General features: G+C 37.8%; 1 protein-coding gene; it reads right to left on the reverse strand.

Moving 5' to 3' along the window:
• The window catches only part of RMI1 (RecQ mediated genome instability 1), a 345,682-nt gene that overhangs the window by 297,326 nt on the left and 35,330 nt on the right, over positions 1 to 13,026 (reverse strand).

A 13,026-nucleotide genomic window follows, 5' to 3' on the forward strand; every position in this document is an offset into this window, starting at 1 on the left:
ATCTCACTAATTTCTGATAATGTATTGGAAAACCAAATTATTTGATAAACACTCTAATAAAGGCACATCATACCACAGAGGGAAAATTGCAAATTTCCTCTTTCACAGATAACACAGTGTTTGTCACCAATAGTCCCAACCTTGAATAGAGCTTTTATTTCATGTAAGACTTTAATTCAACAACAAGAAGCAAGCAAGTTCTCCAAAAACACCCCGTGCTCCTTTGTTGTATATCTCACCACAAAGAAATGGGGAAGTATCCTCAAATAGATTCCACATTGAAATGCATACCAAACTTCAAAAACTTCATATCTTTATTTTTCACAACTCTCCTAAGACATTTTCGTCTCAGCCAAAGTTTCCCCAGATAAATTATCATCAAATAGGTACAGAGAAGTTCCCAGGGATGTGTCTTTCTGGAGTATGGTCTCCATACTTCCTGGTGCAGAAAACAGTATTTGGTAAGCCGTAGATGGCCCATAACCATTTGCTGAATGAAGGATGAATGTTTATAGGGCCCTTGGACTTTGAGGGTGGGGAAAGACCAAAGCAACATTTATAAATAAAGCAAAGTAAGTCAGTTTTATTTTGCTTTCTTTTTGCCCCCCCGAAGGAGTTACTCTTGTCTTCCAAAAAAAAAAAAAGAGAATTAAAGAGAATTCAGGATGTTTTCCTCCAACAGAAATTTCTTCAGTAATTCATCAACACCACACTTGAAGCCAGAGCATTTGCTTCAGGGTTGAATTCAGAGGCTGATTCCACAAAAAAGTCAACCTCAAATATAGCGTCTTCAGTTTCAAGCAACTGTGCAATGCCACAAAAATAGAGGACAGTCCTTGAAGGATATGTTATCTGAAAGCTAAAAGCTTTACCCTTTTCTTTATTCCTGTTGTTTACTTAAATTGCTTTGGTAAAAGATTTATCTGCCAGTTCTTCCCGATGTAAATTTAATAGCCTAGATATTAAAACCATCAAGTTCGAGGTTAGAGAGGAAAATGCCAGCCTTGCTTCTTAATGACAGCAGCCCACCCAAAGACGCTTAAATACCATCAACAATATCCTTGATGCTTTAACAAGTGTACTTAAAAGGCAATTAAGTATGCCAATCTCGGGCTGAAGACAATTTTAAAATAACACACACATTAAGTCCCTGCTTCTTGACAAAGTAGTGATTTGCACTGACATGATTTAGGTACTGTGCATTGTTTCGGCAAAGTAATTTCCACAAGGCGGGGAAGTGCGTGCTCAGGAAGATTCATGTTATCGTAGGTTCAATTTTTTCTCCTCTATTAAAAAACAAAACTGCATACAATTGACTCAAACAGTTTTGAGTAACTACCAAAAATTTCACCACCGTAAGAAGCGTTGATATTAGCTAAGAGCTAAAACTTAGTAGTTATTGGTCTTTGTATTACGATATAGGAGAGTGGAGGACAGTAGGCAGCAGGATGGAAAAAGAGGTGTAGGTAAAGACTTTGCACTAAGAAATTTTCCTCTAAGAGGATACATCTGAGTTGAGATTGTGCCAAAGGTCACAGATGGTGTCCAACACTATTGCATTCTCAGCAACCGTAACTGGGGAGGGTAAGTAGCAGCTAAGTTCAGGATGTTGAACTGGAGGACAATGACAAGGTCACTAGTCGCTGGACAGCTAAGCCTACACAGTAGGGTGGGTTGTAAGGCCCACCAAGAGGTACTTCCCATCCTGGGGCTGAGATGCAGCCCATGGCTGACTGAGACCTGTATTTGAGGGTGGGGGAGATCATTTAGCAGGGGATAACACAAAGCAAGGAATGCAATGGCGAACGGGAATGTGTGACTCTGGGTGAGGAGTTCCAAGGCCAGGTCAAGCCAAGACCATGTGGATGTATCTCAAGACTTTACACTTTTCTGGAAATAGTGTGTCTGGGCAATCATCAAAGGTTTGGGGTTCCACTTGTTTTCTCAAAACTGTCCTGGTAAGACAGTTACAACCCCTTTCTCAGATGGGATAATTTGACATTAACAAAGCCTGCTTCCTTCCTGTTCAATGTAGACAGTGTTTCAGGCCCTGAGATGCACTTTAAAAATACCCAGAAGTTTTTCACTAGAAAGCAGTCATAGCTATATGTCTGATCTTTAACAAAATCAGAGGCAGGAGGGTGACACAGGCATCAGAGCCTCACAAGCTGGGTTCCAAGCGATGCTTCTGCCATGTACTAGCTTTGTGACTCTGGGCAAGGTAATTAATCTCTCTGAGCCTCATCTATAAAATTAGGACAACAAGTAATCTGAGGATTAAATGAGGTAAATCATCTTAAGAATTTAGCACTTGGCACTGTGGGCCATCCAGGAATGATTACTCTTGTTGTTATGATCAGACAGTAAAATACTACACCGGACAGAGCTAGAACCTTTCATTTGGGCCCCGAAAGGCATAATCCTCCCAGTGTGAGCCACAGCTATTGTTCCACCTCAAAGTCTTCTTTGGAATATAGCAAGGACTAAATAAATAATTGACTAAATGTTGACTCTTCTGATTCTGAACATTTTTCATTTCCCTTTCCCCTCTGCCCATGTCCCAGCTATTTCTAGATTGCTCTCCTTAGAAGCAGTTTGGTGAATACTCTAGAGAAGTATTTTTTTTTTAATTTAAGTATATAGAAGTATTTATTTTAATATAAGTCCAAACCAAATGTAATTAGTAAAATAATTCTATTGTGCATTCCAATGCCAATTTTCAAATTATTCATCTGGCTGATGCCTCTTATAAGATAATTACGAAAACTGCATCCTGAGTGTAGACATTCAGAAATTTAAATGTGTATATTGTCCACTCAAATGAGGCAACATCTACCCTTTGAGGAACAAGTCAGTCTACTTGGAATACACATAACAACTCTAACCTGAGTCATCCCCATTGATAAGTTATTAAATTCTTAGGTGCCGGTTCTATCAAAACTTGTTTTTTTTTTCTCAAAGTAAGGTGATATACAACTGGGGCCTTGAAGAAAAGGTAAATTTTGTATAGGAAAATAAAGGCAGAGAGGAAAAGAAGCTCAGAGGCAGAGAGAACAGGAACCGTAGAAGATGGAGAGGGAGGAGCCTAGATGGTGGTCAGGCCTCACAGTGGCCATAAGTTCCAGGTACCCCAGCCAGGAAAGGCAACAAGCTATTCAACATGCATCCTTTTATAAGTAGCTGCATCTGGCTCCTGAACAATGCTGAATAATATCCAGGGGCTGCACATCAAAACAGGTCCCAGACTTCCAGGTCCAAGCAAGGGGTTATTTCTTGAATGACCACTGAGATTCCAGATTTAGGGACAGTTCTGCGATTAATTATCCAAGAATTGAATACAGGTTTCCCCACTCTCCGAAAGTAAAGCGTTACTATGAAATTTTTTGTAAGCCAAAATGGTGTAAAGCAAAGAATCATTTACCTTAGGACACGTCTTGCTCTCAGGGATGCAGGAGATAGAGACAGAGCACAGATGCGCACAGACACAGTTGAAAGTGATGGCGACTTGAAGCTGAGAGGCTGAGTGTAGTTCCTGGAGAAGGAGCTTGGGTGCCACTGTCGCTGCTCTAGGTGGGGTACAGGCTGCCTCCGGGACAGCTCACTGCAAAACAAACACCGACACTATTTTTGTTTTTCATGGTTTTTCATTAAAGCAAAAATACTCTTTGGATATCTTTTGATTAGCAAAAACAGGTACTAATGTAGGTCTTTTGTAAGTGACATGGCATAAAGCGAACTTTTGAAAAGCAGGGGATACTTGCATGTATTGTTATTCTGGACCCTGAATACTTCATTCTCTTAGACTTATTTTGACCTTGGGTCCTGGCCTTGTGTGTAGTCAACTGTGAATGAGTTTTTAGGTAAAAGTGACAGGGAGCTTGCTACAGCCACTGAGTAGTAGTAGGTGGGCTAGGAGAGTAAGGAAAATGGGAATGCAAAGGCTGTCTGCATTTCAGTGTTCAGCGACAAGGCTCTTTGCACTGCACATTACTTTATTAAGTTCAGGGAAATGGTTGTGTTTCAACAAAGCGCTGTGGAAACATACAGTGCTCTTTCTCAGTCATGTTACATGTATGTAGAGAGGACCTCTTTCTTTAAATGTCCAGTCGCATAAATTAGCTTGAGCTCCAGAATTCGATTTTGAAGGAAAATTAGATTGGATCTAACTAATTGAAGACAAGTAGAGAAAACATTTTGATAAAACTTAATAATTGGACTCGCAACTCCTTGATCCATCAGTGCTCACTCTCCTTAGATGCATGATTACCAAGCGGTTGGTGAGTCTCAGTAAATAACCTGAGCATTTGTGGAGCCTTTTTATCTAGCCGAAAGCTGATTGCATTTATTAGAACGACTTTCATCCGTCTTCCCCCAACCTGAACTGCCCATTCATCCTCTATGTCATTTTCTACCTTTTTAAAAGATTATTTTTATATTACAATGCATGTCAAAAAATAACAATGCCATCTATTTGTACAGTGCTCTTTACACAGAACTTCCACAGTTACTATCGAATCTATATGATTTAGCTTCGATTTTAAATTAAATCTTTCATTGTAAATCCCTAGAAGATAGCGACCAAATTTATGTAAATTCTCTTGATACAGTTCATAATAAGTAACACTTTTCACACTGATGCTTTTTTTAGATAATGATAGAGCTGTTTTTTAAAATGTACCATACGCAAAGCCTTGTCAACTCTGTTCACAACATAAATTTAAGACCATGAGTTTTACAATCACATAGGAAAGAATGGTTAATACTAACGAAGAAGATGAATAAACCAGGCCAAGGCAGCCGAGACTTCAATATCTGCAATTCTATACTTTACATTTGTTAACAAGTTTAATTAATTTGGTGAATAAGTGAACTGTGGGCGAGTCACTTGTAGTCCTCTGAAACCAATTTACCTTGAAATTATTAAGAGATGTTTAATTGATTTAACTTGAACTAAGAGGACAAGGCTGAAACACTTTGCATCAAAACAGAAGCTTTACTAAAATGATTTGATGTGCACTGAGCCCTATAGCCTGAAAAGAAGACAAACAAAAGCACATTAACCCTAACTGCCTGGTGCAGAAAAGCTTCCCGAATGAAATGGAGCCAACTAGGGAACTCTGATTCTGCGGCTGCTGCTCCTGCTGCCACCGTCACCTTACATGTTATTTCTGCGAACATTTAACAGCTGTACCAAAGACACCAGTTCCTCAAGTGTGTACAAATCTGAAATAATTTCCATTTCTTTATTGTACCAGCTGGCAGATTGAGAATACTTCTTACATGAAATATATCACTATTTATTTTTTATATTTTATTTAATTTTAATGACAATATACTCACATGGCTCAAGAATCAAATAATATATAAAAGCATACAGTGAAAAGGTCACATTCACCCCAGTTTCTATCACTACTCCAACAGGTAATTACTTTCATTAATTTCTTTTAATCCTTTTAGTTTCTTTATGCATTTAGAAGCAAACATGAATATGTACTTTTATTTCCTTTTTTTTCCCACAAAAGGTTGCATGTTATAAAGTCTGCTCTGCACTTTTTTTTTTTTACTTAACAATTCAGTTTATCCTGAAAATCTTTTCATATCAATTCTTCTTTTCTTTTTGTTTTTGTTTTTTAACAGCTATATGGGATTCCATTGTATGAATACACCATTGTTGTTGTTTTTTAAAACCATGTCCCTATTGATTTACATTTGAGTTGTTTCCAGTCTTTTGGTACGTACTGCAAAGAATGCTTCAATGTTTCAACCACCTTCACCCATTTTTATTATTCTTAATTGACCTAACAGATCAATTTGTTTAACATAATAATAGCAAAAGTGTATTTGATTACGTATCTATATCTATAGTTAGAAAGATAGATAAATAGACATACACTTGTATGTGCATGTGTGTGTGTGTGTGTGTATGTGTGTATGTGTGTGTGTGAGAGAGAAATGAATGACAGCAATGATACCAGGGATGGAAGGAAAGAATTAACATTATTTTGTTATCATAAGGTCCTCATACTACCTGTAGATTGGAATAGTTTTATTTGAACATGGACATGAATTAGTTATAAATGTATTGCAAACTCTAGGTAAACCACTAAAGAAGAGTAAAAAAAAAAAAGAAGTATAACTGATATGCTAAGAAGGAAAAGAAAATTTAATCATATTAAATGCTCAACTAAAACCTCAAAAGGCAGAAAAAGAATGGAAGACAAAAATAGGAACAAAGAACAAAGGCAACATATACAAAACAGTAATGAATATGGTAGTCATTCATCCAAATATATCAATGATCACTCTGAATGCCAGTAGTCTAAACACGAAGTTAAAAAACAGAGATTTTCAGAGTTGATCAAACACACTACCCAACTATATGTTTTCTATAAGAAATCCACTTTAAATATAGAGACACATATAGATTAAAAGTACTCGAATGGAGAAAAACACACTATGCCAACACTATTCAAAATAAAGCAGGAGTAGTTATATTAATTTCAGACACAGCAGACTTCAAAGTAAGGAAGGTAATCAAGGATAAAGAAGGGCATTACATACCAATACAGGAGCCAGCTCCCCAAGAACACGTAACAATTCTTAATGTGTATGTACCTTACAACGGAGCTCAAATTTATGATGCAAAAACTGATAGAACTGTGCGGAGAAAAAGATGAATCCACTATCATAGTTGGAGACTTCAACACCCCTCTCTCAGAAAAAGACAGATCCAGCAGGCAGAAAATCAGTATAGACATAGTTAAACTCAGCACCATTAATCAATTGGATGTAATTGACATCTATGGACTTCTTCATCCAACAACAGCAGGATGCACACATTTTTCTCAAGCTCACATGAAACATTCACCAAGATAGACCGTATTCTGGGCCATAAAACATACCCTAACAAATCTAAAAGAATAGAAATTATGTGACATCTGTTCTCAGACCATACTGAAATTAAACAAGAGATTAATAACATAAAGATACCTGGAAAATCCCCAAATACATGGAGATTAAACAACACACTTCTAAATAGCACATAGGCCAAGGAAGACATCTCAAGAGAAATTTTAAAATATTTTGAACTAAATGAAAATGAAAGAGCAAATAATCAAAATGTGTGTGATGCAGCAAAAGCAGTGCTTAGAGAGAAATTTATAGCATTGACCGCACATATTAGAAAAAAAAATCTAAAATCAATCATCTAAGTTTCCAGCTGTGAAAACTACAAAAAAGAGCATATTAAATCATGAGTAAGTATGAGAAAAGAAATAGTAAAATTTAAAACAAAAAAAAAAAATCAATGAAATTGAAAACAGGACATCACCAGAGAAAAATCAACAAAACCAAAAGCTAGTTTTTTGAAAAGATCAGTAAAGTTGATAAGCCTCTTGCCAAGTTAAGCAAGAAAAAAGAGAAAGTATACAAATTACCAATACCTGAAATGAAACAGGGGACGTTACTACAGATCCCATGGAAAAGGATATTAAAGTAATAGTATAAACAACTCTGTTCCCACAAATTTGATATCTTACATGAAACAGATGAAAATTCCTTGAAAGACACAATCTGCTAAAATTCACATTATATTATATAGAGGAAATAATAGGCCTGTATCTATTTTTAAAATTGAATCTGTAACAAATAATCTCCCAAAAAAGAAAGCACCAGGACCTGATGGATTCATGGATGAATTCTACCGAACATTTAAGGAAGAAATTATACCAACTCACTACAAGCTCTTTCTCATAATAGAAGCAGAGGAAATACTTTTCATTCATTCTGTGAGGCCAGCATCACTCTAAAACCAAAACCAGACAAAGACATTACAAGAAAAGAAAAACACAGACCAATATCCCTCATGAAAATAGATGCAAAAATCTTCAACAAAATATTAGCAAATCAATTCAAAAAAATACAAAATGTGATTAATATTGTTCATGTGCAAAGAACATCTATTCATCAATAAAAAAGAAATTCAATAGAAAAAACAGTAATAGATTAGAATAAAAACTCACAAGATAAGAAATATAAATGGAAAAGAAATATAGTATATGAAAAAATATTCAGCCTCATGAAAGATGAGAAAAATGACTTCCCAAGTTATGGCTTCCCACACCAAACTGTCCAACTGCCTACCTGGAATTTAAGGGGATGAGAAACCGCCAAGGATCTCACAGGAGGAGATGGAAACTTGGGGCCATCAGAAAATGTTTAAAGAAATGGTCTCCCAAGAAATTAGGATTTATGAAGAAGGAGGTGAGAGGAAGCAGCCAGAAGCAGCTTCAGGAGTAAGATGTCAGAGAGGGCAGGGCTAACGAGGTGAACCCTTCTGTATGTTAGCAAATATTTATGGCCCCATTTTGTTAATTCTTCCCTTGTTTTCTTTTCTTTTTTCACTCCTGGTTTGGTTTTCATAGGCCACTTTGATGTATTTTATTAACCTTGTAAACTGCCTTCCATGCCTGGAACATTTTTTAAAAGAGATAATGAAATGAGTGGATAATTTACTCCTCAAATGGTGAAATAAATGAGCAGTTGAATAAATGAATGTGACTGTTTTTGAGAAGAGCAAGGTCTTCAAAGTGATTCGGTGGGATGGAAATACCAGATATTCTGTGAAAGAACTACTTTAGCATCATTGGGCAGTAACCTAGACCTCAGATCCCCAGAGAAAATGATGCATAAGGATTAAGGGTTATACCAGATGCTTAAAGGAGTACTGGCCCTGTGAGGGCAGAACTCATAGCCCTGTTAAAATGTATGCTGTGACTGACAGTGTAGGAAAAAAGACTAGCTGTTAGCGTTATGATAGGTTAACTGCTATAGCAAATAAGCCCCCAAATGTATATATAATGGCTCAAACTCAATAGAAGTTTATTTCTCGTTCATGAAACAAGATTGAGCAGGTTGGAAGAACAGTCATTCAGGGAGCCCAAGCTGACGGAGGTGCTGCCATATTCAACAGGTGGGCTTCCAAGGTTGTCCTGGGAGTCGATTCATTCTAACCACCCAGAAGGAGAAAATAGCAAGGAATTTGTGGGAGGTTTAGATGGACGAAGCCTGGAAGGAGGACATAGTTTCAGATGAAATTCAGGCACATGACCACACCTAACTACAAGGGAGGCGGGGAGGCATTGTTGAGCTATGTGCCCAGAATGAAGAAGAGAACGTGGATTTGGGAGAGCCCCTAGTATTTCCTGTCACAGATCATTAGTAGACATAAAGTCAGACTTGAATAAGGGACATCCATAATTCCAAGCTCCACACGATGGTTACCCTCCTCAGGAGACTGGGAACATGTGTCAAACACCTGTTCAAGAGTTACTTTGGCAATAAATTCTAGATGAGAATTCTTCCTCCCCAGATTCCATTACTGGAGGCTTTTTCAGGGAACTCTCCCATCCCAGTATAGAGTGAAGAAATGCAAAGAAAGCCCATCCCTGCAGCGTATTTTAAGAGAATCACTGTTGATATCAAGGAGAAACCAGAGATGGAAGACTGACTACACTAGTAAATAGGGGAGAATTTTCTGTGCAGCATTTTGTATTCATGGAGAGAATGTCATGCTAATGTCAACCTCTGTTAAACCACTGATCAATCCTTTGCAGAAGCATATTTATAAAAAATATTATTTCTATTGTTCACTTCTGCCTTGCTCCGGTAAGGCTATTTCCACACTGAGTGGGAGAAATAAAAGAGCAGCTGCACAACATCTCTTAACCATGAACCCTAGTAGGCACCCATTTTGCTAGAAAGAAGAAATCAATTTTTAGTTTTACAAGAGAAAAATAAAGCCCCTTTAAAAGGAAATATTAAGAATGCCTATTTAGATGCAAATTGAACTACAACATTTGCATGTGTCAATTAAAATCCCTCGAAGAATTTTCTTGAAATATTAGCATTTGCTTATGTGAATTTTTTGTTTTAAAGAAAGAGGCTCACAATCAAAAGTTGTTCTGAATTACATGGCACTTTTTTTAAAAAGCAAATTATTGTAAGTTTTGGTAACATTAGATTTAAGGAACTGATTCAGTTTCAGCATGAAAGACAAGATGATTCCTTTGCCATCAAAGAAAGGCCATGCCCATGACTTTGCCCTTGCTTGCACCCTGTCAGAAGAACCAAGGTGAGCAGTGACTGTTGACACCCACATGATCTCAGAATAATAAAAAGCTAACATTCACTGAGTACCTACTGCCTGTATCAGGCATTTTCTTCTTTCAGTTAAGTCAGCTGGTCTCCACAATCAGAGAGGGAAGTGGGTAAACATCATCCTGTTTTAACAGATGAGGAAACAAAGTCTCAGAAAAGTAGCAACTTACCCTCAGTCTCACAACTCATAAGTCTTAAATCCAGAATTCAAAGCCAGGTGTATGTTATTCCAAAGCCCATCGTTCTAACCACTCTTCTAAGTTGGCTCAGGTATGTCCAGGTCAGTCTCTTCCCAGTCAAATGTTTTTCTCATGCCACTTGGAGGCCAAGACCCCTTATGCTGCTCTTGTGAGCTGCGGGTCTTTTTGCAATGGAGTAATTTTTGAAGAAAAAAAAGGAATAGCACCCACTGACCCTGCTAAGAAATTCTACCTACTGTCTGGCACCATATCATCTGCCTGGCCTGTGATTTGAGCCTGTCAAACCCCTCTTCCCATGTTACTACACACACATGGACATGATTAGCCTTACTAGATATACAAGGAATCATGACAGGATTCAAGGAAAGTCTGCCCACCAGCACCCATTACTTTCCTCTCCCCAAAAGTTTCCTACAACTGCTCACTGACCCTGGAAATTCCTTTAACAGATGATGGAGCCTTTAGTCCATAATTATAGAGAAGAATAATAGTAGAAAAGATGTGAGATAGGGGAAGCAAATTACCTTAAATTTATACAAAAAAAATACCTGACAATAGCAAATCTTTTTGCAGATAAGATTTTTATGTGAGAAGAAGAGAAAGTTAGCAAATAATACAACAGAACATCTACTTCTGTTGCCCTTTTCCCAGACTATAACAGACATCGTTAGTAGAACCAGCATCATTTCCTTCTGAATTTAGACATAACAGTCCTCTCAACATAGTTCTCTAACAATAGTTGACACATATGATTGGATCCAATTTATCCAACCCTCAAATAAAAGGATGCAGGAATCCTTCTGCATGAAAAAGTGAGTGTCCTGGGGCCACTGAAGTTGGCAAAGGCTGTAGAAAGGAGAGGCTGGGATCCCCATGACATATTTGACCAACTTCCCAATTTTCCCTTCAGTCTGTTAGTACCCCGAGAGTCACAACACTGCTCGTGAAAGGCATCACTGGCAAGTATTACAGAAGTACAGATGTAGTGGGGCGAAAGTAAGTGTTGTCTCCTTTCCAACTTTCTTCTGTAACAGCCCAGGCTTCCAGCACCACTGGAATAGAACCAATAGGTCAAATGTATTTTACATACTTAGCCCAAAGACTGGTATGCTGGTAAGTTACTTGCCCTGGGACCTCGTAGGTAAAACCAGAGTTACATATAAGAGTTCCAGTTTCAGGTAGATGGAATAAGGCCACTCCTCTCTGTCTTACCCACATAATGGAGATATAAAACCTACATGGAATGCATGGAACAACTATGTGAGAACCCTGAAAAGTAAATTTCCCAGACAGACTGAGAAAGAAGATCAGAATTGGAAGGGCAACCTAGCCAGTAGGGGAACATGTAGGAGAATTCCTGTTTTTTAATCAGCCTCTTTCAGCCCAGGCACAAGGCATGCACAAACCCAGAAGTGGACACCAGGGAATGAACAAAGATAGCTACAGAGGAAGTCCTCTAGTCTTGGCTCCAGGAGTGAGACAGGGGACTCCTAACGCTCAGAGAGAGTGAGTATTTCTTCTTTTTTTTTTTTTTTTTTTTTTTTTTCCCAGGCTCTATTCTGTCCCACATAGATGGCAGTGGTGATGGTTGTGGCGGCAGCAGTAGTAACAGCAGCAGGGCCCACAGGCGCCTACAACTCTGCCTGAAGGAAACTTTTCTCTTCCATCAGGGGAGCTTTGCTCCCAGAAGGATGCGTAAACTCCTGTTGCTTTTCTGTCTCTCTGTCCTCCTGCCACGTGGCCCCCAATGTGGGTGTGATTACGAGAATTGTTTGGCAGACTGTGATAACTAAAGCCTCAGCTTTCTGATTAGAAAAACCAGGAGACTGGAAAGGGACATGGAGATTACAGAAAGGAAGGAGCTCAGAGAAGTGACCAGATAAAGTTGTTTATGAACTCCTAGACTCATCCCCAAATAACATATGCAGCACATCACAGACTTTGAAACCTAAACTATGGGATAGAGCTTGCCAAGCTCCCAGAATGGCTGGTGGATGGTACACACACAAGATTGACTCAAACAGCACTTCAAAGCCTTTGAAAATAGAACTGACATTGAAACCATAACCCACAGAAGACAGGACAGAATTTGCAGCCTGAACCCAAGTGTCAATACCCTTCTAAAACAAAAACAACAACATTCTCTTTAAGATTTAAACAAGATCCAGAGTCTCATAACATAATATTCAAATTTTCCAACATATAATCCAAAATTACTTGTCATACAAAAAAATCAAGAAAACTTTTACTCACATGAGAAAACATAATCAACAGACACCAACAATAAGATGACATACATTAAAATGAGAGACTTTAAAATAGCTATTGCATAAGTGCTCCAGGAAGTAAGGGCAAAAACTCTTGAAACAAATAGAAACATAGAAAACGTCAGCAAAGAGATAGAAAATACAAAGAAGAACCAAATAGAAATTTTAGATCTAATAAATACAATAACAATTTAAAACTCATTGAATGAGCTCCATAGCAAAATGAAGATGACTGAAGAAGGAGTTGGTGAACTTACAGGTAGATTGATAGAATTTATCCTACCGGAATAGGAAAAAAATAAAACATTAAAAATATAATGAACAGAGCTTGTGGGACCTATGGGACAATACTAAAAATTCTAACATTTGTGTCATAGGAGTCTCAGAAGGGGAAAAAAAAA

This window comes from Camelus dromedarius, chromosome 10 (assembly GCF_036321535.1).
Source record: "Camelus dromedarius isolate mCamDro1 chromosome 10, mCamDro1.pat, whole genome shotgun sequence".
NCBI classification, from domain to species: Eukaryota; Metazoa; Chordata; class Mammalia; order Artiodactyla; family Camelidae; genus Camelus; species Camelus dromedarius.